At 51.4% G+C, this 27,191-nt stretch overlaps 4 non-coding genes across 4 annotated transcripts; all 4 read left to right on the plus strand.

The window, feature by feature from the left end:
• Positions 1 to 2,665: 2,665 nt before the first annotated feature.
• On the plus strand, positions 2,666 to 2,747 carry TRNAL-AAG (transfer RNA leucine (anticodon AAG)). The gene has a single exon. It is a non-coding gene; the product is annotated as a tRNA-Leu (tRNA).
• Positions 2,748 to 8,482: 5,735 nt separating this feature from the next.
• TRNAL-AAG (transfer RNA leucine (anticodon AAG)) lies at positions 8,483 to 8,564 on the plus strand. The gene has a single exon. It is a non-coding gene; the product is annotated as a tRNA-Leu (tRNA).
• A 2,840-nt stretch (positions 8,565 to 11,404) lies between these two features.
• On the plus strand, positions 11,405 to 11,486 carry TRNAL-AAG (transfer RNA leucine (anticodon AAG)). The gene has a single exon. It is a non-coding gene; the product is annotated as a tRNA-Leu (tRNA).
• Positions 11,487 to 25,925: 14,439 nt separating this feature from the next.
• On the plus strand, positions 25,926 to 26,007 carry TRNAL-AAG (transfer RNA leucine (anticodon AAG)). The gene has a single exon. It is a non-coding gene; the product is annotated as a tRNA-Leu (tRNA).
• Positions 26,008 to 27,191: the final 1,184 nt, after the last annotated feature.

Below are 27,191 nucleotides of genomic sequence, written 5' to 3' on the forward strand. Positions count from 1 at the left end.
GCCTCAAGTTTCCCATCTGGAACGGCGCTCCCTGCTGCTTTGTGAAGGCTTGCTGCAAGAGCCTTCGAAACCCAGGAGCTCTTGCGTTGAGCTGTGACGCGTCCTGGGAAGACCTCCCGTTGCAGCGGAATGAGCCCCACTTCCAGGGCGTGCTGGTAGCAAATTTCCCACAGCCCACAGGGAGCAAACGATCCCAGGTGTGATGTATCACCAGGAGAGGCTGAGATGAGAGTAAGGGTTCACGCGTGTGCCCGGACCAAGGTTAATGATGGGATTAGAGCTAGGGTTAGATGCAGGGAAAGAGTGAGAGTTATAATTAGGGATAAAGCTAACAGGTGATCATTACTCGTCATGTAACATGATACAAAGGGTCAGAAGAGGAACTGATTCAGGGTTACAATTTGGACTTCGCAGACAACAGGAGCACTAAATGGTGCTGAGGGGGACTCAATAAAGCGGACCGGCCGCCTAATGTAAGCAATTGTGCACAAATATTGTACGATGACTAGCGTTGCCGGTGCTTTTTTCTGAAAGAGTCAGTTCCTGGCACCCATTCCCTACTTGACTCAACCTAATCTTCAAGAATATTTGTCAAGAACTAAAAAAAATCCAGAAAAGGTTTAACCTCCCCGTCGGGGATTTGAACCCCGGATACTGACCACTATACTAACGAGGAGACGTGAGGGCATGAAATGAACAGCTGCTGATGTCTGCACAGCATCCAGCGACCACCTAGATGGCCTAGGGGGTCTCATTTTCCCCCGTCAAACGGCTTGCCCGATCTAAGGCTAATTTCTTTCTTTTTATCGGCACCAGGCTTAAAAATCAGTTTAAGGTGATCGTTCAGGGCTATGTTTGACTCCAGAGTTGAACCTGTCATCCCGCCTTTCCTCAGCAAATCAAGCTACCCATCTCAAGTCTCATGAGCTGAGGACGGCAAAGTCCCTGTGGGCTTAGGACAGTCAAAGAAACCCCTGGGCTGCATGCTAAGCCCCTTTTCGGCTTCACTTTCCGAAACCTGCCCCAGCTTGCGATTCGTTTTTTTCTCACTTCTTGCCCCCATCTCCCACCTTGCCTCATGGTCTCCCCTCCTCTGCGCACCTGACAGTTTGCCTGCCCTTCCACTGCCTGTCTCCAGACTTTCCAAGGAGAAAAGGCAAAGCACTAAAGCGGGCCGGGCAACGGGTCAAGTTCCGCTTTCGGCGGCTAGCAGGAAGGTAGCGTGGCCGAGCGGTCTAAGGCGCTGGATTAAGGCTCCAGTCTCTTCAGAGACGTGGGTTCAAATCCCACCACTGCCACTTTTCCTGGCCTTGCATTTTAAAGAAGAACGTAACGTTGACCTCTTCCTTCATTAGTGCCACCTCTGTCGCAATGAGCAAGCGGATGGTATGCCACACCCTGCAGGAAAAAGGTTTCGCTTCTGACGTCTTGCTTTTCTGGACATCCAGTCTCAAGTTTCCCATCTGGAACGGCGCTCCCTGCTGCTTTGTGAAGGCTTGCTGCAAGAGCCTTCGAAACCCAGGAGCTCTTGCGTTGAGCTGTGACGCGTCCTGGGAAGACCTCCCGTTGCAGCGGAATGAGCCCCACTTCCAGGGCGTGCTGGTAGCAAATTTCCCACAGCCCACAGGGAGCAAACGATCCCAGGTGTGATGTATCACCAGGAGAGGCTGAGATGAGAGTAAGGGTTCACGCATGTGCCCGGACCAAGGTTAATGATGGGATTAGAGCTAGGGTTAGATGCAGGGAAAGAGTGAGAGTCATAATTAGGGATAAAGCTAACAGGTGATCATTACTCGTCATGTAACATGATACAAAGGGTCACAAGAGGAACTGATTCAGGGTTACAATTTGGACTTCGCAGACAACAGGAGCACTAAATGGTGCTGAGGGGGACTCAATAAAGCGGACCGGCCGCCTAATGTAAGCAATTGTGCACAAATATTGTACGATGACTAGCGTTGCCGGTGCTTTTTTCTGAAAGAGTCAGTTCCTGGCACCCATTCCCTACTTGACTCAACCTAATCTTCAAGAATATTTGTCAAGAACTAAAAAAAATCCAGAAAAGGTTTAACCTCCCGGTCTCCCGCGTGACAGGCGGGGATACTGACCACTATACTAACGAGGAGACGTGAGGGCATGAAATGAACAGCTGCTGATGTCTGCACAGCATCCAGCGACCACCTAGATGGCCTAGGGGGTCTCATTTTCCCCCGTCAAACGGCTTGCCCGATCTAAGGCTAATTTCTTTCTTTTTATCGGCACCAGGCTTAAAACTCAGTTTAAGGTGATCGTTCCGGGCTATGTTTGACTCCAGAGTTGAACCTGTCATCCCGCCTTTCCTCAGCAAATCAAGCTACCCATCTCAAGTCTCATGAGCTGAGGACGGCAAAGTCCCTGTGGGCTTAGGACAGTCAAAGAAACCCCTGGGCTGCATGCTAAGCCCCTTTTCGGCTTCACTTTCCGAAACCTGCCCCAGCTTGCGATTCGTTTTTTTCTCACTTCTTGCCCCCATCTCCCACCTTGCCTCATGGTCTCCCCTCCTCTGCGCACCTGACAGTTTGCCTGCCCTTCCACTGCCTGTCTCCAGACTTTCCAAGGAGAAAAGGCAAAGCACTAAAGCGGGCCGGGCAACGGGTCAAGTTCCGCTTTCGGCGGCTAGCAGGAAGGTAGCGTGGCCGAGCGGTCTAAGGCGCTGGATTAAGGCTCCAGTCTCTTCGGAGGCGTGGGTTCAAATCCCACCGCTGCCACTTTTCCTGGCCTTGCATTTTAAAGAAGAACGTAACGTTGACCTCTTCCTTCATTAGTGCCACCTCTGTCGCAATGAGCAAGCGGATGGTATGCCACACCCTGCAGGAAAAAGGTTTCGCTTCTGACGTCTTGCTTTTCTGGACATCCAGCCTCAAGTTTCCCATCTGGAACGGCGCTCCCTGCTGCTTTGTGAAGGCTTGCTGCAAGAGCCTTCGAAACCCAGGAGCTCTTGCGTTGAGCTGTGACGCGTCCTGGGAAGACCTCCCGTTGCAGCGGAATGAGCCCCACTTCCAGGGCGTGCTGGTAGCAAATTTCCCACAGCCCACAGGGAGCAAACGATCCCAGGTGTGATGTATCACCAGGAGAGGCTGAGATGAGAGTAAGGGTTCACGCGTGTGCCCGGACCAAGGTTAATGATGGGATTAGAGCTAGGGTTAGATGCAGGGAAAGAGTGAGAGTTATAATTAGGGATAAAGCTAACAGGTGATCATTACTCGTCATGTAACATGATACAAAGGGTCACAAGAGGAACTGATTCAGGGTTACAATTTGGACTTCGCAGACAACAGGAGCACTAAATGGTGCTGAGGGGGACTCAATAAAGCGGACCGGCCGCCTAATGTAAGCAATTGTGCACAAATATTGTACGATGACTAGCGTTGCCGGTGCTTTTTTCTGAAAGAGTCAGTTCCTGGCACCCATTCCCTACTTGACTCAACCTAATCTTCAAGAATATTTGTCAAGAACTAAAAAAAATCCAGAAAAGGTTTAACCTCCCCGTCGGTCTCCCGCGTGACAGGCGGGGATACTGACCACTATACTAACGAGGAGACGTGAGGGCATGAAATGAACAGCTGCTGATGTCTGCACAGCATCCAGCGACCACCTAGATGGCCTAGGGGGTCTCATTTTCCCCCGTCAAACGGCTTGCCCGATCTAAGGCTAATTTCTTTCTTTTTATCGGCACCAGGCTTAAAACTCAGTTTAAGGTGATCGTTCCGGGCTATGTTTGACTCCAGAGTTGAACCTGTCATCCCGCCTTTCCTCAGCAAATCAAGCTACCCATCTCAAGTCTCATGAGCTGAGGACGGCAAAGTCCCTGTGGGCTTAGGACAGTCAAAGAAACCCCTGGGCTGCATGCTAAGCCCCTTTTCGGCTTCACTTTCCGAAACCTGCCCCAGCTTGCGATTCGTTTTTTTCTCACTTCTTGCCCCCATCTCCCACCTTGCCTCATGGTCTCCCCTCCTCTGCGCACCTGACAGTTTGCCTGCCCTTCCACTGCCTGTCTCCAGACTTTCCAAGGAGAAAAGGCAAAGCACTAAAGCGGGCCGGGCAACGGGTCAAGTTCCGCTTTCGGCGGCTAGCAGGAAGGTAGCGTGGCCGAGCGGTCTAAGGCGCTGGATTAAGGCTCCAGTCTCTTCGGAGGCGTGGGTTCAAATCCCACCACTGCCACTTTTCCTGGCCTTGCATTTTAAAGAAGAACGTAACGTTGACCTCTTCCTTCATTAGTGCCACCCCTGTCGCAATGAGCAAGCGGATGGTATGCCACACCCTGCAGGAAAAAGGTTTCGCTTCTGACGTCTTGCTTTTCTGGACATCCAGTCTCAAGTTCCCCATCTGGAACGGCGCTCCCTGCTGCTTTGTGAAGGCTTGCTGCAAGAGCCTTCGAAACCCAGGAGCTCTTGCGTTGAGCTGTGACGCGTCCTGGGAAGACCTCCCGTTGCAGCGGAATGAGCCCCACTTCCAGGGCGTGCTGGTAGCAAATTTCCCACAGCCCACAGGGAGCAAACGATCCCAGGTGTGATGTATCACCAGGAGAGGCTGAGATGAGAGTAAGGGTTCACACGTGTGCCCGGACCAAGGTTAATGATGGGATTAGAGCTAGGGTTAGATGCAGGGAAAGAGTGAGAGTTATAATTAGGGATAAAGCTAACAGGTGATCATTACTCGTCATGTAACATGATACAAAGGGTCACAAGAGGAACTGATTCAGGGTTACAATTTGGACTTCGCAGACAACAGGAGCACTAAATGGTGCTGAGGGGGACTCAATAAAGCGGACCGGCCGCCTAATGTAAGCAATTGTGCACAAATATTGTACGATGACTAGCGTTGCCGGTGCTTTTTTCTGAAAGAGTCAGTTCCTGGCACCCATTCCCTACTTGACTCAACCTAATCTTCAAGAATATTTGTCAAGAACTAAAAAAAATCCAGAAAAGGTTTAACCTCCCCGTCGGGGAGGTCTCCCGCGTGACAGGCGGGGATACTGACCACTATACTAACGAGGAGACGTGAGGGCATGAAATGAACAGCTGCTGATGTCTGCACAGCATCCAGCGACCACCTAGATGGCCTAGGGGGTCTCATTTTTCCCCCGTCAAACGGCTTGCCCGATCTAAGGCTAATTTCTTTCTTTTTATCGGCACCAGGCTTAAAAATCAGTTTGAGGTGATCGTTCAGGGCTATGTTTGACTCCAGAGTTGAACCTGTCATCCCGCCTTTCCTCAGCAAATCAAGCTACCCATCTCAAGTCTCATGAGCTGAAGACGGCAAAGTCCCTGTGGGCTTAGGACAGTCAAAGAAACCCCTGGGCTGCATGCTAAGCCCCTTTTCGGCTTCACTTTCCGAAACCTGCCCCAGCTTGCGATTCGTTTTTTTCTCACTTCTTGCCCCCATCTCCCACCTTGCCTCATGGTCTCCCCTCCTCTGCGCACCTGACAGTTTGCCTGCCCTTCCACTGCCTGTCTCCAGACTTTCCAAGGAGAAAAGGCAAAGCACTAAAGCGGGCCGGGCAACGGGTCAAGTTCCGCTTTCGGCGGCTAGCAGGAAGGTAGCGTGGCCAAGCGGTCTAAGGCGCTGGATTAAGGCTCCAGTCTCTTCAGAGACGTGGGTTCAAATCCCACCACTGCCACTTTTCCTGGCCTTGCATTTTAAAGAAGAACGTAACGTTGACCTCTTCCTTCATTAGTGCCACCTCTGTCGCAATGAGCAAGCGGATGGTATGCCACACCCTGCAGGAAAAAGGTTTCGCTTCTGACGTCTTGCTTTTCTGGACATCCAGTCTCAAGTTTCCCATCTGGAACGGCGCTCCCTGCTGCTTTGTGAAGGCTTGCTGCAAGAGCCTTCGAAACCCAGGAGCTCTTGCGTTGAGCTGTGACGCGTCCTGGGAAGACCTCCCGTTGCAGCGGAATGAGCCCCACTTCCAGGGCGTGCTGGTAGCAAATTTCCCACAGCCCACAGGGAGCAAACGATCCCAGGTGTGATGTATCACCAGGAGAGGCTGAGATGAGAGTAAGGGTTCACGCGTGTGCCCGGACCAAGGTTAATGATGGGATTAGAGCTAGGGTTAGATGCAGGGAAAGAGTGAGAGTTATAATTAGGGATAAAGCTAACAGGTGATCATTACTCGTCATGTAACATGATACAAAGGGTCACAAGAGGAACTGATTCAGGGTTACAATTTGGACTTCGCAGACAACAGGAGCACTAAATGGTGCTGAGGGGGACTCAATAAAGCGGACCGGCCGCCTAATGTAAGCAATTGTGCACAAATATTGTACGATGACTAGCGTTGCCGGTGCTTTTTTCTGAAAGAGTCAGTTCCTGGCACCCATTCCCTACTTGACTCAACCTAATCTTCAAGAATATTTGTCAAGAACTAAAAAAAATCCAGAAAAGGTTTAACCTCCCGGTCTCCCGCGTGACAGGCGGGGATACTGACCACTATACTAACGAGGAGACGTGAGGGCATGAAATGAACAGCTGCTGATGTCTGCACAGCATCCAGCGACCACCTAGATGGCCTAGGGGGTCTCATTTTCCCCCGTCAAACGGCTTGCCCGATCTAAGGCTAATTTCTTTCTTTTTATCGGCACCAGGCTTAAAACTCAGTTTAAGGTGATCGTTCCGGGCTATGTTTGACTCCAGAGTTGAACCTGTCATCCCGCCTTTCCTCAGCAAATCAAGCTACCCATCTCAAGTCTCATGAGCTGAGGACGGCAAAGTCCCTGTGGGCTTAGGACAGTCAAAGAAACCCCTGGGCTGCATGCTAAGCCCCTTTTCGGCTTCACTTTCCGAAACCTGCCCCAGCTTGCGATTCGTTTTTTTCTCACTTCTTGCCCCCATCTCCCACCTTGCCTCATGGTCTCCCCTCCTCTGCGCACCTGACAGTTTGCCTGCCCTTCCACTGCCTGTCTCCAGACTTTCCAAGGAGAAAAGGCAAAGCACTAAAGCGGGCCGGGCAACGGGTCAAGTTCCGCTTTCGGCGGCTAGCAGGAAGGTAGCGTGGCCGAGCGGTCTAAGGCGCTGGATTAAGGCTCCAGGTTCTTCGGAGGCGTGGGTTCAAATCCCACCGCTGCCACTTTTCCTGGCCTTGCATTTTAAAGAAGAACGTAACGTTGACCTCTTCCTTCATTAGTGCCACCTCTGTCGCAATGAGCAAGCGGATGGTATGCCACACCCTGCAGGAAAAAGGTTTCGCTTCTGACGTCTTGCTTTTCTGGACATCCAGCCTCAAGTTTCCCATCTGGAACGGCGCTCCCTGCTGCTTTGTGAAGGCTTGCTGCAAGAGCCTTCGAAACCCAGGAGCTCTTGCGTTGAGCTGTGACGCGTCCTGGGAAGACCTCCCGTTGCAGCGGAATGAGCCCCACTTCCAGGGCGTGCTGGTAGCAAATTTCCCACAGCCCACAGGGAGCAAACGATCCCAGGTGTGATGTATCACCAGGAGAGGCTGAGATGAGAGTAAGGGTTCACGCGTGTGCCCGGACCAAGGTTAATGATGGGATTAGAGCTAGGGTTAGATGCAGGGAAAGAGTGAGAGTTATAATTAGGGATAAAGTTAACAGGTGATCATTACTCGTCATGTAACATGATACAAAGGGTCACAAGAGGAACTGATTCAGGGTTACAATTTGGACTTCGCAGACAACAGGAGCACTAAATGGTGCTGAGGGGGACTCAATAAAGCGGACCGGCCGCCTAATGTAAGCAATTGTGCACAAATATTGTACGATGACTAGCGTTGCCGGTGCTTTTTTCTGAAAGAGTCAGTTCCTGGCACCCATTCCCTACTTGACTCAACCTAATCTTCAAGAATATTTGTCAAGAACTAAAAAAAATCCAGAAAAGGTTTAACCTCCCCGTCGGGAATTGAACCCCGGTCTCCTGGGGATACTGACCACTATACTAACGAGGAGACGTGAGGGCATGAAATGAACAGCTGCTGATGTCTGCACAGCATCCAGCGACCACCTAGATGGCCTAGGGGGTCTCATTTTCCCCCGTCAAACGGCTTGCCCGATCTAAGGCTAATTTCTTTCTTTTTATCGGCACCAGGCTTAAAACTCAGTTTAAGGTGATCGTTCCGGGCTATGTTTGACTCCAGAGTTGAACCTGTCATCCCGCCTTTCCTCAGCAAATCAAGCTACCCATCTCAAGTCTCATGAGCTGAGGACGGCAAAGTCCCTGTGGGCTTAGGACAGTCAAAGAAACCCCTGGGCTGCATGCTAAGCCCCTTTTCGGCTTCACTTTCCGAAACCTGCCCCAGCTTGCGATTCGTTTTTTTCTCACTTCTTGCCCCCATCTCCCACCTTGCCTCATGGTCTCCCCTCCTCTGCGCACCTGACAGTTTGCCTGCCCTTCCACTGCCTGTCTCCAGACTTTCCAAGGAGAAAAGGCAAAGCACTAAAGCGGGCCGGGCAACGGGTCAAGTTCCGCTTTCGGCGGCTAGCAGGAAGGTAGCGTGGCCGAGCGGTCTAAGGCGCTGGATTAAGGCTCCAGTCTCTTCGGAGGCGTGGGTTCAAATCCCACCGCTGCCACTTTTCCTGGCCTTGCATTTTAAAGAAGAACGTAACGTTGACCTCTTCCTTCATTAGTGCCAAATCTGTCGCAAAGAGCAAGCGGATGGTATGCCACACCCTGCAGGAAAAAGGTTTCGCTTCTGACGTCTTGCTTTTCTGGACATCCAGTCTCAAGTTTCCCATCTGGAACGGCGCTCCCTGCTGCTTTGTGAAGGCTTGCTGCAAGAGCCTTCGAAACCCAGGAGCTCTTGCGTTGAGCTGTGACGCGTCCTGGGAAGACCTCCCGTTGCAGCGGAATGAGCCCCACTTCCAGGGCGTGCTGGTAGCAAATTTCCCACAGCCCACAGGGAGCAAACGATCCCAGGTGTGATGTATCACCAGGAGAGGCTGAGATGAGTGTAAGGGTTCACGCGTGTGCCCGGACCAAGGTTAATGATGGGATTAGAGCTAGGGTTAGATGCAGGGAAAGAGTGAGAGTTATAATTAGGGATAAAGCTAACAGGTGATCATTACTCGTCATGTAACATGATACAAAGGGTCAGAAGAGGAACTGATTCAGGGTTACAATTTGGACTTCGCAGACAACAGGAGCACTAAATGGTGCTGAGGGGGACTCAATAAAGCGGACCGGCCGCCTAATGTAAGCAATTGTGCACAAATATTGTACGATGACTAGCGTTGCCGGTGCTTTTTTCTGAAAGAGTCAGTTCCTGGCACCCATTCCCTACTTGACTCAACCTAATCTTCAAAAATATTTGTCAAGAACTAAAAAAAATCCAGAAAAGGTTTAACCTCCCCGCCCGGTCTCCCGCGTGACAGGCGGGGATACTGACCACTATACTAACGAGGAGACGTGAGGGCATGAAATGAACAGCTGCTGATGTCTGCACAGCATCCAGCGACCACCTAGATGGCCTAGGGGGTCTCATTTTCCCCCGTCAAACGGCTTGCCCGATCTAAGGCTAATTTCTTTCTTTTTATCGGCACCAGGCTTAAAACTCAGTTTAAGGTGATCGTTCCGGGCTATGTTTGACTCCAGAGTTGAACCTGTCATCCCGCCTTTCCTCAGCAAATCAAGCTACCCATCTCAAGTCTCATGAGCTGAGGACGGCAAAGTCCCTGTGGGCTTAGGACAGTCAAAGAAACCCCTGGGCTGCATGCTAAGCCCCTTTTCGGCTTCACTTTCCGAAACCTGCCCCAGCTTGCGATTCGTTTTTTTCTCACTTCTTGCCCCCATCTCCCACCTTGCCTCATGGTCTCCCCTCCTCTGCGCACCTGACAGTTTGTCTGCCCTTCCACTGCCTGTCTCCAGACTTTCCAAGGAGAAAAGGCAAAGCACTAAAGCGGGCCGGGCAACGGGTCAAGTTCCGCTTTTGGCGGCTAGCAGGAAGGTAGCGTGGCCAAGCGGTCTAAGGCGCTGGATTAAGGCTCCAGTCTCTTCGGAGGCGTGGGTTCAAATCCCACCGCTGCCACTTTTCCTGGCCTTGCATTTTAAAGAAGAACGTAACGTTGACCTCTTCCTTCATTAGTGCCACCTCTGTCACAATGAGCAAGCGGATGGTATGCCACACCCTGCAGGAAAAAGGTTTCGCTTCTGACGTCTTGCTTTTCTGGACATCCAGTCTCAAGTTTCCCATCTGGAATGGCGCTCCCTGCTGCTTTGTGAAGGCTTGCTGCAAGAGCCTTCGAAACCCAGGAGCTCTTGCGTTGAGCTGTGACACGTCCTGGGAAGACCTCCCGTTGCAGCGGAATGAGCCCCACTTCCAGGGCGTGCTGGTAGCAAATTTCCCACAGCCCACAGGGAGCAAACGATCCCAGGTGTGATGTATCACCAGGAGAGGCTGAGATGAGAGTAAGGGTTCACGCGTGTGCCCGGACCAAGGTTAATGATGGGATTAGAGCTAGGGTTAGATGCAGGGAAAGAGTGAGAGTTATAATTAGGGATAAAGCTAACAGGTGATCATTACTCGTCATGTAACATGATACAAAGGGTCAGAAGAGGAACTGATTCAGGGTTACAATTTGGACTTCGCAGACAACAGGAGCACTAAATGGTGCTGAGGGGGACTCAATAAAGCGGACCGGCCGCCTAATGTAAGCAATTGTGCGCAAATATTGTACGATGACTAGCGTTGCCGGTGCTTTTTTCTTAAAGAGTCAGTTCCTGGCACCCATTCCCTACTTGACTCAACCTAATCTTCAAGAATATTTGTCAAGAACTAAAAAAAATCCAGGAAAGGTTTAACCTCCCCGCCGGGGAATTGAACCCCAGTCTCCCGCGTGACAGGCGGGGATACTGACCACTATACTAACGAGGAGACGTGAGGGCAAGAAATGAACAGCTGCTGATGTCTGCACAGCATCCAGCGACCACCTAGATGGCCTAGGGGGTCTCATTTTCCCCCGTCAAACGGCTTGCCCGATCTAAGGCTAATTTCTTTCTTTTTATCGGCACCAGGCTTAAAACTCAGTTTAAGGTGATCGTTCCGGGCTATGTTTGACTCCAGAGTTGAACCTGTCATCCCGCCTTTCCTCAGCAAATCAAGCTACCCATCTCAAGTCTCATGAGCTGAGGACGGCAAAGTCCCTGTGGGCTTAGGACAGTCAAAGAAACCCCTGGGCTGCATGCTAAGCCCCTTTTCGGCTTCACTTTCCGAAACCTGCCCCAGCTTGCGATTCGTTTTTTTCTCACTTCTTGCCCCCATCTCCCACCTTGCCTCATGGTCTCCCCTCCTCTGCGCACCTGACAGTTTGCCTGCCCTTCCACTGCCTGTCTCCAGACTTTCCAAGGAGAAAAGGCAAAGCACTAAAGCGGGCCGGGCAACGGGTCAAGTTCCGCTTTCGGCGGCTAGCAGGAAGGTAGCGTGGCCGAGCGGTCTAAGGCGCTGGATTAAGGCTCCAGTCTCTTCGGAGGCGTGGGTTCAAATCCCACCGCTGCCACTTTTCCTGGCCTTGCATTTTAAAGAAGAACGTAACGTTGACCTCTTCCTTCATTAGTGCCACCTCTGTCGCAATGAGCAAGCGGATGGTATGCCACACCCTGCAGGAAAAAGGTTTCGCTTCTGACGTCTTGCTTTTCTGGACATCCAGTCTCAAGTTTCCCATCTGGAACGGCGCTCCCTGCTGCTTTGTGAAGGCTTGCTGCAAGAGCCTTCGAAACCCAGGAGCTCTTGCGTTGAGCTGTGACGCGTCCTGGGAAGACCTCCCGTTGCAGCGGAATGAGCCCCACTTCCAGGGCGTGCTGGTAGCAAATTTCCCACAGCCCACAGGGAGCAAACGATCCCAGGTGTGATGTATCACCAGGAGAGGCTGAGATGAGAGTAAGGGTTCACGCGTGTGCCCGGACCAAGGTTAATGATGGGATTAGAGCTAGGGTTAGATGCAGGGAAAGAGTGAGAGTTATAATTAGGGATAAAGCTAACAGGTGATCATTACTCGTCATGTAACATGATACAAAGGGTCACAAGAGGAACTGATTTAGGGTTACAATTTGGACTTCGCAGACAACAGGAGCACTAAATGGTGCTGAGGGGGACTCAATAAAGCGGACCGGCCGCCTAATGTAAGCAATTGTGCACAAATATTGTACGATGACTAGCGTTGCCGGTGCTTTTTTCTGAAAGAGTCAGTTCCTGGCACCCATTCCCTACTTGACTCAACCTAATCTTCAAGAATATTTGTCAAGAACTAAAAAAAATCCAGAAAAGGTTTAACCTCCCGGTCTCCCGCGTGACAGGCGGGGATACTGACCACTATACTAACGAGGAGACGTGAGGGCATGAAATGAACAGCTGCTGATGTCTGCACAGCATCCAGCGACCACCTAGATGGCCTAGGGGGTCTCATTTTCCCCCGTCAAACGGCTTGCCCGATCTAAGGCTAATTTCTTTCTTTTTATCGGCACCAGGCTTAAAACTCAGTTTAAGGTGATCGTTCCGGGCTATGTTTGACTCCAGAGTTGAACCTGTCATCCCGCCTTTCCTCAGCAAATCAAGCTACCCATCTCAAGTCTCATGAGCTGAGGACGGCAAAGTCCCTGTGGGCTTAGGACAGTCAAAGAAACCCCTGGGCTGCATGCTAAGCCCCTTTTCGGCTTCACTTTCCGAAACCTGCCCCAGCTTGCGATTCGTTTTTTTCTCACTTCTTGCCCCCATCTCCCACCTTGCCTCATGGTCTCCCCTCCTCTGCGCACCTGACAGTTTGCCTGCCCTTCCACTGCCTGTCTCCAGACTTTCCAAGGAGAAAAGGCAAAGCACTAAAGCGGGCCGGGCAACGGGTCAAGTTCCGCTTTCGGCGGCTAGCAGGAAGGTAGCGTGGCCGAGCAGTCTAAGGCACTGGATTAAGGCTCCAGTCTCTTCGGAGGCGTGGGTTCAAATCCCACCGCTGCCACTTTTCCTGGCCTTGCATTTTAAAGAAGAACGTAACGTTGACCTCTTCCTTCATTAGTGCCACCTCTGTCGCAATGAGCAAGCGGATGGTATGCCACACCCTGCAGGAAAAAGGTTTCGCTTCTGACGTCTTGCTTTTCTGGACATCCAGCCTCAAGTTTCCCATCTGGAACGGCGCTCCCTGCTGCTTTGTGAAGGCTTGCTGCAAGAGCCTTCGAAACCCAGGAGCTCTTGCGTTGAGCTGTGACGCGTCCTGGGAAGACCTCCCGTTGCAGCGGAATGAGCCCCACTTCCAGGGCGTGCTGGTAGCAAATTTCCCACAGCCCACAGGGAGCAAACGATCCCAGGTGTGATGTATCACCAGGAGAGGCTGAGATGAGAGTAAGGGTTCACGCGTGTGCCCGGACCAAGGTTAATGATGGGATTAGAGCTAGGGTTAGATGCAGGGAAAGAGTGAGAGTTATAATTAGGGATAAAGCTAACAGGTGATCATTACTCGGCATGTAACATGATACAAAGGGTCACAATAGGAACTGATTCAGGGTTACAATTTGGACTTCGCAGACAACAGGAGCACTAAATGGTGCTGAGGGGGACTCAATAAAGCGGACCGGCCGCCTAATGTAAGCAATTGTGCACAAATATTGTACGATGACTAGCGTTGCCGGTGCTTTTTTCTGAAAGAGTCAGTTCCTGGCACCCATTCCCTACTTGACTCAACCTAATCTTCAAGAATATTTGTCAAGAACTAAAAAAAATCCAGAAAAGGTTTAACCTCCCCGTCGGTCTCCCGCGTGACAGGCGGGGATACTGACCACTATACTAACGAGGAGACGTGAGGGCATGAAATGAACAGCTGCTGATGTCTGCACAGCATCCAGCGACCACCTAGATGGCCTAGGGGGTCTCATTTTCCCCCGTCAAACGGCTTGCCCGATCTAAGGCTAATTTCTTTCTTTTTATCGGCACCAGGCTTAAAACTCAGTTTAAGGTGATCGTTCCGGGCTATGTTTGACTCCAGAGTTGAACCTGTCATCCCGCCTTTCCTCAGCAAATCAAGCTACCCATCTCAAGTCTCATGAGCTGAGGACGGCAAAGTCCCTGTGGGCTTAGGACAGTCAAAGAAACCCCTGGGCTGCATGCTAAGCCCCTTTTCGGCTTCACTTTCCGAAACCTGCCCCAGCTTGCGATTCGTTTTTTTCTCACTTCTTGCCCCCATCTCCCACCTTGCCTCATGGTCTCCCCTCCTCTGCGCACCTGACAGTTTGCCTGCCCTTCCACTGCCTGTCTCCAGACTTTCCAAGGAGAAAAGGCAAAGCACTAAAGCGGGCCGGGCAACGGGTCAAGTTCCGCTTTCGGCGGCTAGCAGGAAGGTAGCGTGGCCGAGCGGTCTAAGGCGCTGGATTAAGGCTCCAGTCTCTTCGGAGGCGTGGGTTCAAATCCCACCACTGCCACTTTTCCTGGCCTTGCATTTTAAAGAAGAACGTAACGTTGACCTCTTCCTTCATTAGTGCCACCCCTGTCGCAATGAGCAAGCGGATGGTATGCCACACCCTGCAGGAAAAAGGTTTCGCTTCTGACGTCTTGCTTTTCTGGACATCCAGCCTCAAGTTTCCCATCTGGAACGGCGCTCCCTGCTGCTTTGTGAAGGCTTGCTGCAAGAGCCTTCGAAACCCAGGAGCTCTTGCGTTGAGCTGTGACGCGTCCTGGGAAGACCTCCCGTTGCAGCGGAATGAGCCCCACTTCCAGGGCGTGCTGGTAGCAAATTTCCCACAGCCCACAGGGAGCAAACGATCCCAGGTGTGATGTATCACCAGGAGAGGCTGAGATGAGAGTAAGGGTTCACGCGTGTGCCCGGACCAAGGTTAATGATGGGATTAGAGCTAGGGTTAGATGCAGGGAAAGAGTGAGAGTTATAATTAGGGATAAAGCTAACAGGTGATCATTACTCGTCATGTAACATGATACAAAGGGTCACAAGAGGAACTGATTCAGGGTTACAATTTGGACTTCGCAGACAACAGGAGCACTAAATGGTGCTGAGGGGGACTCAATAAAGCGGACCGGCCGCCTAATGTAAGCAATTGTGCACAAATATTGTACGATGACTAGCGTTGCCGGTGCTTTTTTCTGAAAGAGTCAGTTCCTGGCACCCATTCCCTACTTGACTCAACCTAATCTTCAAGAATATTTGTCAAGAACTAAAAAAAATCCAGAAAAGGTTTAACCTCCCCGTCGGGGAGGTCTCCCGCGTGACAGGCGGGGATACTGACCACTATACTAACGAGGAGACGTGAGGGCATGAAATGAACAGCTGCTGATGTCTGCACAGCATCCAGCGACCACCTAGATGGCCTAGGGGGTCTCATTTTCCCCCGTCAAACGGCTTGCCCGATCTAAGGCTAATTTCTTTCTTTTTATCGGCACCAGGCTTAAAAATCAGTTTAAGGTGATCGTTCAGGGCTATGTTTGACTCCAGAGTTGAACCTGTCATCCCGCCTTTCCTCAGCAAATCAAGCTACCCATCTCAAGTCTCATGAGCTGAGGACGGCAAAGTCCCTGTGGGCTTAGGACAGTCAAAGAAACCCCTGGGCTGCATGCTAAGCCCCTTTTCGGCTTCACTTTCCGAAACCTGCCCCAGCTTGCGATTCGTTTTTTTCTCACTTCTTGCCCCCATCTCCCACCTTGCCTCATGGTCTCCCCTCCTCTGCGCACCTGACAGTTTGCCTGCCCTTCCACTGCCTGTCTCCAGACTTTCCAAGGAGAAAAGGCAAAGCACTAAAGCGGGCCGGGCAACGGGTCAAGTTCCGCTTTCGGCGGCTAGCAGGAAGGTAGCGTGGCCAAGCGGTCTAAGGCGCTGGATTAAGGCTCCAGTCTCTTCAGAGACGTGGGTTCAAATCCCACCACTGCCACTTTTCCTGGCCTTGCATTTTAAAGAAGAACGTAACGTTGACCTCTTCCTTCATTAGTGCCACCTCTGTCGCAATGAGCAAGCGGATGGTATGCCACACCCTGCAGGAAAAAGGTTTCGCTTCTGACGTCTTGCTTTTCTGGACATCCAGTCTCAAGTTTCCCATCTGGAACGGCGCTCCCTGCTGCTTTGTGAAGGCTTGCTGCAAGAGCCTTCGAAACCCAGGAGCTCTTGCGTTGAGCTGTGACGCGTCCTGGGAAGACCTCCCGTTGCAGCGGAATGAGCCCCACTTCCAGGGCGTGCTGGTAGCAAATTTCCCACAGCCCACAGGGAGCAAACGATCCCAGGTGTGATGTATCACCAGGAGAGGCTGAGATGAGAGTAAGGGTTCACGCGTGTGCCCGGACCAAGGTTAATGATGGGATTAGAGCTAGGGTTAGATGCAGGGAAAGAGTGAGAGTTATAATTAGGGATAAAGCTAACAGGTGATCATTACTCGTCATGTAACATGATACAAAGGGTCACAAGAGGAACTGATTCAGGGTTACAATTTGGACTTCGCAGACAACAGGAGCACTAAATGGTGCTGAGGGGGACTCAATAAAGCGGACCGGCCGCCTAATGTAAGCAATTGTGCACAAATATTGTACGATGACTAGCGTTGCCGGTGCTTTTTTCTGAAAGAGTCAGTTCCTGGCGCCCATTCCCTACTTGACTCAACCTAATCTTCAAGAATATTTGTCAAGAACTAAAAAAAATCCAGAAAAGGTTTAACCTCCCGGTCTCCCGCGTGACAGGCGGGGATACTGACCACTATACTAACGAGGAGACGTGAGGGCATGAAATGAACAGCTGCTGATGTCTGCACAGCATCCAGCGACCACCTAGATGGCCTAGGGGGTCTCATTTTCCCCCGTCAAACGGCTTGCCCGATCTAAGGCTAATTTCTTTCTTTTTATCGGCACCAGGCTTAAAACTCAGTTTAAGGTGATCGTTCCGGGCTATGTTTGACTCCAGAGTTGAACCTGTCATCCCGCCTTTCCTCAGCAAATCAAGCTACCCATCTCAAGTCTCATGAGCTGAGGACGGCAAAGTCCCTGTGGGCTTAGGACAGTCAAAGAAACCCCTGGGCTGCATGCTAAGCCCCTTTTCGGCTTCACTTTCCGAAACCTGCCCCAGCTTGCGATTCGTTTTTTTCTCACTTCTTGCCCCCATCTCCCACCTTGCCTCATGGTCTCCCCTCCTCTGCGCACCTGACAGTTTGCCTGCCCTTCCACTGCCTGTCTCCAGACTTTCCAAGGAGAAAAGGCAAAGCACTAAAGCGGGCCGGGCAACGGGTCAAGTTCCGCTTTCGGCGGCTAGCAGGAAGGTAGCGTGGCCGGTCTAAGGCGCTGGATTAAGGCTCCAGTCTCTTCGGAGGCGTGGGTTCAAATCCCACCGCTGCCACTTTTCCTGGCCTTGCATTTTAAAGAAGAACGTAACGTTGACCTCTTCCTTCATTAGTGCCACCTCTGTCGCAATGAGCAAGCGGATGGTATGCCACACCCTGCAGGAAAAAGGTTTCGCTTCTGACGTCTTGCTTTTCTGGACATCCAGCCTCAAGTTTCCCATCTGGAACGGCGCTCCCTGCTGCTTTGTGAAGGCTTGCTGCAAGAGCCTTCGAAACCCAGGAGCTCTTGCGTTGAGCTGTGACGCGTCCTGGGAAGACCTCCCGTTGCAGCGGAATGAGCCCCACTTCCAGGGCGTGCTGGTAGCAAATTTCCCACAGCCCACAGGGAGCAAACGATCCCAGGTGTGATGTATCACCAGGAGAGGCTGAGATGAGAGTAAGGGTTCACGCGTGTGCCCGGACCAAGGTTAATGATGGGATTAGAGCTAGGGTTAGATGCAGGGAAAGAGTGAGAGTTATAATTAGGGATAAAGCTAACAGGTGATCATTACTCGTCATGTAACATGATACAAAGGGTCACAAGAGGAACTGATTCAGGGTTACAATTTGGACTTCGCAGACAACAGGAGCACTAAATGGTGCTGAGGGGGACTCAATAAAGCGGACCGGCCGCCTAATGTAAGCAATTGTGCACAAATATTGTACGATGACTAGCGTTGCCGGTGCTTTTTTCTGAAAGAGTCAGTTCCTGGCACCCATTCCCTACTTGACTCAACCTAATCTTCAAGAATATTTGTCAAGAACTAAAAAAAATCCAGAAAAGGTTTAACCTCCCCGTCGGTCTCCCGCGTGACAGGCGGGGATACTGACCACTATACTAACGAGGAGACGTGAGGGCATGAAATGAACAGCTGCTGATGTCTGCACAGCATCCAGCGACCACCTAGATGGCCTAGGGGGTCTCATTTTCCCCCGTCAAACGGCTTGCCCGATCTAAGGCTAATTTCTTTCTTTTTATCGGCACCAGGCTTAAAACTCAGTTTAAGGTGATCGTTCCGGGCTATGTTTGACTCCAGAGTTGAACCTGTCATCCCGCCTTTCCTCAGCAAATCAAGCTACCCATCTCAAGTCTCATGAGCTGAGGACGGCAAAGTCCCTGTGGGCTTAGGACAGTCAAAGAAACCCCTGGGCTGCATGCTAAGCCCCTTTTCGGCTTCACTTTCCGAAACCTGCCCCAGCTTGCGATTCGTTTTTTTCTCACTTCTTGCCCCCATCTCCCACCTTGCCTCATGGTCTCCCCTCCTCTGCGCACCTGACAGTTTGCCTGCCCTTCCACTGCCTGTCTCCAGACTTTCCAAGGAGAAAAGGCAAAGCACTAAAGCGGGCCGGGCAACGGGTCAAGTTCCGCTTTCGGCGGCTAGCAGGAAGGTAGCGTGGCCGAGCGGTCTAAGGCGCTGGATTAAGGCTCCAGTCTCTTCGGAGGCGTGGGTTCAAATCCCACCACTGCCACTTTTCCTGGCCTTGCATTTTAAAGAAGAACGTAACGTTGACCTCTTCCTTCATTAGTGCCACCCCTGTCGCAATGAGCAAGCGGATGGTATGCCACACCCTGCAGGAAAAAGGTTTCGCTTCTGACGTCTTGCTTTTCTGGACATCCAGCCTCAAGTTTCCCATCTGGAACGGCGCTCCCTGCTGCTTTGTGAAGGCTTGCTGCAAGAGCCTTCGAAACCCAGGAGCTCTTGCGTTGAGCTGTGACGCGTCCTGGGAAGACCTCCCGTTGCAGCGGAATGAGCCCCACTTCCAGGGCGTGCTGGTAGCAAATTTCCCACAGCCCACAGGGAGCAAACGATCCCAGGTGTGATGTATCACCAGGAGAGGCTGAGATGAGAGTAAGGGTTCACGCGTGTGCCCGGACCAAGGTTAATGATGGGATTAGAGCTAGGGTTAGATGCAGGGAAAGAGTGAGAGTTATAATTAGGGATAAAGCTAACAGGTGATCATTACTCGTCATGTAACATGATACAAAGGGTCACAAGAGGAACTGATTCAGGGTTACAATTTGGACTTCGCAGACAACAGGAGCACTAAATGGTGCTGAGGGGGACTCAATAAAGCGGACCGGCCGCCTAATGTAAGCAATTGTGCACAAATATTGTACGATGACTAGCGTTGCCGGTGCTTTTTTCTGAAAGAGTCAGTTCCTGGCACCTATTCCCTACTTGACTCAACCTAATCTTCAAGAATATTTGTCAAGAACTAAAAAAAATCCAGAAAAGGTTTAACCTCCCCGTCGGGGAGGTCTCCCGCGTGACAGGCGGGGATACTGACCACTATACTAACGAGGAGACGTGAGGGCATGAAATGAACAGCTGCTGATGTCTGCACAGCATCCAGCGACCACCTAGATGGCCTAGGGGGTCTCATTTTCCCCCGTCAAACGGCTTGCCCGATCTAAGGCTAATTTCTTTCTTTTTATCGGCACCAGGCTTAAAACTCAGTTTAAGGTGATCGTTCCGGGCTATGTTTGACTCCAGAGTTGAACCTGTCATCCCGCCTTTCCTCAGCAAATCAAGCTACCCATCTCAAGTCTCATGAGCTGAGGACGGCAAAGTCCCTGTGGGCTTAGGACAGTCAAAGAAACCCCTGGGCTGCATGCTAAGCCCCTTTTCGGCTTCACTTTCCGAAACCTGCCCCAGCTTGCGATTCGTTTTTTTCTCACTTCTTGCCCCCATCTCCCACCTTGCCTCATGGTCTCCCCTCCTCTGCGCACCTGACAGTTTGCCTGCCCTTCCACTGCCTGTCTCCAGACTTTCCAAGGAGAAAAGGCAAAGCACTAAAGCGGGCCGGGCAACGGGTCAAGTTCCGCTTTCGGCGGCTAGCAGGAAGGTAGCGTGGCCAAGCGGTCTAAGGCGCTGGATTAAGGCTCCAGTCTCTTCAGAGACGTGGGTTCAAATCCCACCACTGCCACTTTTCCTGGCCTTGCATTTTAAAGAAGAACGTAACGTTGACCTCTTCCTTCATTAGTGCCACCTCTGTCGCAATGAGCAAGCGGATGGTATGCCACACCCTGCAGGAAAAAGGTTTCGCTTCTGACGTCTTGCTTTTCTGGACATCCAGTCTCAAGTTTCCCATCTGGAACGGCGCTCCCTGCTGCTTTGTGAAGGCTTGCTGCAAGAGCCTTCGAAACCCAGGAGCTCTTGCGTTGAGCTGTGACGCGTCCTGGGAAGACCTCCCGTTGCAGCGGAATGAGCCCCACTTCCAGGGCGTGCTGGTAGCAAATTTCCCACAGCCCACAGGGAGCAAACGATCCCAGGTGTGATGTATCACCAGGAGAGGCTGAGATGAGAGTAAGGGTTCACGCGTGTGCCCGGACCAAGGTTAATGATGGGATTAGAGCTAGGGTTAGATGCAGGGAAAGAGTGAGAGTTATAATTAGGGATAAAGCTAACAGGTGATCATTACTCGTCATGTAACATGATACAAAGGGTCACAAGAGGAACTGATTCAGGGTTACAATTTGGACTTCGCAGACAACAGGAGCACTAAATGGTGCTGAGGGGGACTCAATAAAGCGGACCGGCCGCCTAATGTAAGCAATTGTGCACAAATATTGTACGATGACTAGCGTTGCCGGTGCTTTTTTCTGAAAGAGTCAGTTCCTGGCGCCCATTCCCTACTTGACTCAACCTAATCTTCAAGAATATTTGTCAAGAACTAAAAAAAATCCAGAAAAGGTTTAACCTCCCGGTCTCCCGCGTGACAGGCGGGGATACTGACCACTATACTAACGAGGAGACGTGAGGGCATGAAATGAACAGCTGCTGATGTCTGCACAGCATCCAGCGACCACCTAGATGGCCTAGGGGGTCTCATTTTCCCCCGTCAAACGGCTTGCCCGATCTAAGGCTAATTTCTTTCTTTTTATCGGCACCAGGCTTAAAACTCAGTTTAAGGTGATCGTTCCGGGCTATGTTTGACTCCAGAGTTGAACCTGTCATCCCGCCTTTCCTCAGCAAATCAAGCTACCCATCTCAAGTCTCATGAGCTGAGGACGGCAAAGTCCCTGTGGGCTTAGGACAGTCAAAGAAACCCCTGGGCTGCATGCTAAGCCCCTTTTCGGCTTCACTTTCCGAAACCTGCCCCAGCTTGCGATTCGTTTTTTTCTCACTTCTTGCCCCCATCTCCCACCTTGCCTCATGGTCTCCCCTCCTCTGCGCACCTGACAGTTTGCCTGCCCTTCCACTGCCTGTCTCCAGACTTTCCAAGGAGAAAAGGCAAAGCACTAAAGCGGGCCGGGCAACGGGTCAAGTTCCGCTTTCGGCGGCTAGCAGGAAGGTAGCGTGGCCGGTCTAAGGCGCTGGATTAAGGCTCCAGTCTCTTCGGAGGCGTGGGTTCAAATCCCACCGCTGCCACTTTTCCTGGCCTTGCATTTTAAAGAAGAACGTAACGTTGACCTCTTCCTTCATTAGTGCCACCTCTGTCGCAATGAGCAAGCGGATGGTATGCCACACCCTGCAGGAAAAAGGTTTCGCTTCTGACGTCTTGCTTTTCTGGACATCCAGCCTCAAGTTTCCCATCTGGAACGGCGCTCCCTGCTGCTTTGTGAAGGCTTGCTGCAAGAGCCTTCGAAACCCAGGAGCTCTTGCGTTGAGCTGTGACGCGTCCTGGGAAGACCTCCCGTTGCAGCGGAATGAGCCCCACTTCCAGGGCGTGCTGGTAGCAAATTTCCCACAGCCCACAGGGAGCAAACGATCCCAGGTGTGATGTATCACCAGGAGAGGCTGAGATGAGAGTAAGGGTTCACGCGTGTGCCCGGACCAAGGTTAATGATGGGATTAGAGCTAGGGTTAGATGCAGGGAAAGAGTGAGAGTTATAATTAGGGATAAAGCTAACAGGTGATCATTACTCGTCATGTAACATGATACAAAGGGTCACAAGAGGAACTGATTCAGGGTTACAATTTGGACTTCGCAGACAACAGGAGCACTAAATGGTGCTGAGGGGGACTCAATAAAGCGGACCGGCCGCCTAATGTAAGCAATTGTGCACAAATATTGTACGATGACTAGCGTTGCCGGTGCTTTTTTCTGAAAGAGTCAGTTCCTGGCACCCATTCCCTACTTGACTCAACCTAATCTTCAAGAATATTTGTCAAGAACTAAAAAAAATCCAGAAAAGGTTTAACCTCCCCGTCGGTCTCCCGCGTGACAGGCGGGGATACTGACCACTATACTAACGAGGAGACGTGAGGGCATGAAATGAACAGCTGCTGATGTCTTTACAGCATCCAGCGACCACCTAGATGGCCTAGGGGGTCTCATTTTCCCCCGTCAAACGGCTTGCCCGATCTAAGGCTAATTTCTTTCTTTTTATCGGCACCAGGCTTAAAACTCAGTTTAAGGTGATCGTTCCGGGCTATGTTTGACTCCAGAGTTGAACCTGTCATCCCGCCTTTCCTCAGCAAATCAAGCTACCCATCTCAAGTCTCATGAGCTGAGGACGGCAAAGTCCCTGTGGGCTTAGGACAGTCAAAGAAACCCCTGGGCTGCATGCTAAGCCCCTTTTCGGCTTCACTTTCCGAAACCTGCCCCAGCTTGCGATTCGTTTTTTTCTCACTTCTTGCCCCCATCTCCCACCTTGCCTCATGGTCTCCCCTCCTCTGCGCACCTGACAGTTTGCCTGCCCTTCCACTGCCTGTCTCCAGACTTTCCAAGGAGAAAAGGCAAAGCACTAAAGCGGGCCGGGCAACGGGTCAAGTTCCGCTTTCGGCGGCTAGCAGGAAGGTAGCGTGGCCGAGCGGTCTAAGGCGCTGGATTAAGGCTCCAGTCTCTTCGGAGGCGTGGGTTCAAATCCCACCACTGCCACTTTTCCTGGCCTTGCATTTTAAAGAAGAACGTAACGTTGACCTCTTCCTTCATTAGTGCCACCCCTGTCGCAATGAGCAAGCGGATGGTATGCCACACCCTGCAGGAAAAAGGTTTCGCTTCTGACGTCTTGCTTTTCTGGACATCCAGCCTCAAGTTTCCCATCTGGAACGGCGCTCCCTGCTGCTTTGTGAAGGCTTGCTGCAAGAGCCTTCGAAACCCAGGAGCTCTTGCGTTGAGCTGTGACGCGTCCTGGGAAGACCTCCCGTTGCAGCGGAATGAGCCCCACTTCCAGGGCGTGCTGGTAGCAAATTTCCCACAGCCCACAGGGAGCAAACGATCCCAGGTGTGATGTATCACCAGGAGAGGCTGAGATGAGAGTAAGGGTTCACGCGTGTGCCCGGACCAAGGTTAATGATGGGATTAGAGCTAGGGTTAGATGCAGGGAAAGAGTGAGAGTTATAATTAGGGATAAAGCTAACAGGTGATCATTACTCGTCATGTAACATGATACAAAGGGTCACAAGAGGAACTGATTCAGGGTTACAATTTGGACTTCGCAGACAACAGGAGCACTAAATGGTGCTGAGGGGGACTCAATAAAGCGGACCGGCCGCCTAATGTAAGCAATTGTGCACAAATATTGTACGATGACTAGCGTTGCCGGTGCTTTTTTCTGAAAGAGTCAGTTCCTGGCACCCATTCCCTACTTGACTCAACCTAATCTTCAAGAATATTTGTCAAGAACTAAAAAAAATCCAGAAAAGGTTTAACCTCCCCGTCGGGGAGGTCTCCCGCGTGACAGGCGGGGATACTGACCACTATACTAACGAGGAGACGTGAGGGCATGAAATGAACAGCTGCTGATGTCTGCACAGCATCCAGCGACCACCTAGATGGCCTAGGGGGTCTCATTTTCCCCCGTCAAACGGCTTGCCCGATCTAAGGCTAATTTCTTTCTTTTTATCGGCACCAGGCTTAAAAATCAGTTTAAGGTGATCGTTCAGGGCTATGTTTGACTCCAGAGTTGAACCTGTCATCCCGCCTTTCCTCAGCAAATCAAGCTACCCATCTCAAGTCTCATGAGCTGAGGACGGCAAAGTCCCTGTGGGCTTAGGACAGTCAAAGAAACCCCTGGGCTGCATGCTAAGCCCCTTTTCGGCTTCACTTTCCGAAACCTGCCCCAGCTTGCGATTCGTTTTTTTCTCACTTCTTGCCCCCATCTCCCACCTTGCCTCATGGTCTCCCCTCCTCTGCGCACCTGACAGTTTGCCTGCCCTTCCACTGCCTGTCTCCAGACTTTCCAAGGAGAAAAGGCAAAGCACTAAAGCGGGCCGGGCAACGGGTCAAGTTCCGCTTTCGGCGGCTAGCAGGAAGGTAGCGTGGCCAAGCGGTCTAAGGCGCTGGATTAAGGCTCCAGTCTCTTCAGAGACGTGGGTTCAAATCCCACCACTGCCACTTTTCCTGGCCTTGCATTTTAAAGAAGAACGTAACGTTGACCTCTTCCTTCATTAGTGCCACCTCTGTCGCAATGAGCAAGCGGATGGTATGCCACACCCTGCAGGAAAAAGGTTTCGCTTCTGACGTCTTGCTTTTCTGGACATCCAGTCTCAAGTTTCCCATCTGGAACGGCGCTCCCTGCTGCTTTGTGAAGGCTTGCTGCAAGAGCCTTCGAAACCCAGGAGCTCTTGCGTTGAGCTGTGACGCGTCCTGGGAAGACCTCCCGTTGCAGCGGAATGAGCCCCACTTCCAGGGCGTGCTGGTAGCAAATTTCCCACAGCCCACAGGGAGCAAACGATCCCAGGTGTGATGTATCACCAGGAGAGGCTGAGATGAGAGTAAGGGTTCACGCGTGTGCCCGGACCAAGGTTAATGATGGGATTAGAGCTAGGGTTAGATGCAGGGAAAGAGTGAGAGTTATAATTAGGGATAAAGCTAACAGGTGATCATTACTCGTCATGTAACATGATACAAAGGGTCACAAGAGGAACTGATTCAGGGTTACAATTTGGACTTCGCAGACAACAGGAGCACTAAATGGTGCTGAGGGGGACTCAATAAAGCGGACCGGCCGCCTAATGTAAGCAATTGTGCACAAATATTGTACGATGACTAGCGTTGCCGGTGCTTTTTTCTGAAAGAGTCAGTTCCTGGCGCCCATTCCCTACTTGACTCAACCTAATCTTCAAGAATATTTGTCAAGAACTAAAAAAAATCCAGAAAAGGTTTAACCTCCCGGTCTCCCGCGTGACAGGCGGGGATACTGACCACTATACTAACGAGGAGACGTGAGGGCATGAAATGAACAGCTGCTGATGTCTGCACAGCATCCAGCGACCACCTAGATGGCCTAGGGGGTCTCATTTTCCCCCGTCAAACGGCTTGCCCGATCTAAGGCTAATTTCTTTCTTTTTATCGGCACCAGGCTTAAAACTCAGTTTAAGGTGATCGTTCCGGGCTATGTTTGACTCCAGAGTTGAACCTGTCATCCCGCCTTTCCTCAGCAAATCAAGCTACCCATCTCAAGTCTCATGAGCTGAGGACGGCAAAGTCCCTGTGGGCTTAGGACAGTCAAAGAAACCCCTGGGCTGCATGCTAAGCCCCTTTTCGGCTTCACTTTCCGAAACCTGCCCCAGCTTGCGATTCGTTTTTTTCTCACTTCTTGCCCCCATCTCCCACCTTGCCTCATGGTCTCCCCTCCTCTGCGCACCTGACAGTTTGCCTGCCCTTCCACTGCCTGTCTCCAGACTTTCCAAGGAGAAAAGGCAAAGCACTAAAGCGGGCCGGGCAACGGGTCAAGTTCCGCTTTCGGCGGCTAGCAGGAAGGTAGCGTGGCCGAGCGGTCTAAGGCGCTGGATTAAGGCTCCAGTCTCTTCGGAGGCGTGGGTTCAAATCCCACCGCTGCCACTTTTCCTGGCCTTGCATTTTAAAGAAGAACGTAACGTTGACCTCTTCCTTCATTAGTGCCACCTCTGTCGCAATGAGCAAGCGGATGGTATGCCACACCCTGCAGGAAAAAGGTTTCGCTTCTGACGTCTTGCTTTTCTGGACATCCAGCCTCAAGTTTCCCATCTGGAACGGCGCTCCCTGCTGCTTTGTGAAGGCTTGCTGCAAGAGCCTTCGAAACCCAGGAGCTCTTGCGTTGAGCTGTGACGCGTCCTGGGAAGACCTCCCGTTGCAGCGGAATGAGCCCCACTTCCAGGGCGTGCTGGTAGCAAATTTCCCACAGCCCACAGGGAGCAAACGATCCCAGGTGTGATGTATCACCAGGAGAGGCTGAGATGAGAGTAAGGGTTCACGCGTGTGCCCGGACCAAGGTTAATGATGGGATTAGAGCTAGGGTTAGATGCAGGGAAAGAGTGAGAGTTATAATTAGGGATAAAGCTAACAGGTGATCATTACTCGTCATGTAACATGATACAAAGGGTCACAAGAGGAACTGATTCAGGGTTACAATTTGGACTTCGCAGACAACAGGAGCACTAAATGGTGCTGAGGGGGACTCAATAAAGCGGACCGGCCGCCTAATGTAAGCAATTGTGCACAAATATTGTACGATGACTAGCGTTGCCGGTGCTTTTTTCTGAAAGAGTCAGTTCCTGGCACCCATTCCCTACTTGACTCAACCTAATCTTCAAGAATATTTGTCAAGAACTAAAAAAAATCCAGAAAAGGTTTAACCTCCCCGTCGGTCTCCCGCGTGACAGGCGGGGATACTGACCACTATACTAACGAGGAGACGTGAGGGCATGAAATGAACAGCTGCTGATGTCTTTACAGCATCCAGCGACCACCTAGATGGCCTAGGGGGTCTCATTTTCCCCCGTCAAACGGCTTGCCCGATCTAAGGCTAATTTCTTTCTTTTTATCGGCACCAGGCTTAAAACTCAGTTTAAGGTGATCGTTCCGGGCTATGTTTGACTCCAGAGTTGAACCTGTCATCCCGCCTTTCCTCAGCAAATCAAGCTACCCATCTCAAGTCTCATGAGCTGAGGACGGCAAAGTCCCTGTGGGCTTAGGACAGTCAAAGAAACCCCTGGGCTGCATGCTAAGCCCCTTTTCGGCTTCACTTTCCGAAACCTGCCCCAGCT

Source organism: Ambystoma mexicanum, unplaced genomic scaffold, assembly GCF_040938575.1.
Source record: "Ambystoma mexicanum isolate Mex_15411 unplaced genomic scaffold, UKY_AmexF1_1 Mex_scaf89, whole genome shotgun sequence".
In the NCBI taxonomy this organism is placed as follows: domain Eukaryota; kingdom Metazoa; phylum Chordata; class Amphibia; order Caudata; family Ambystomatidae; genus Ambystoma; species Ambystoma mexicanum.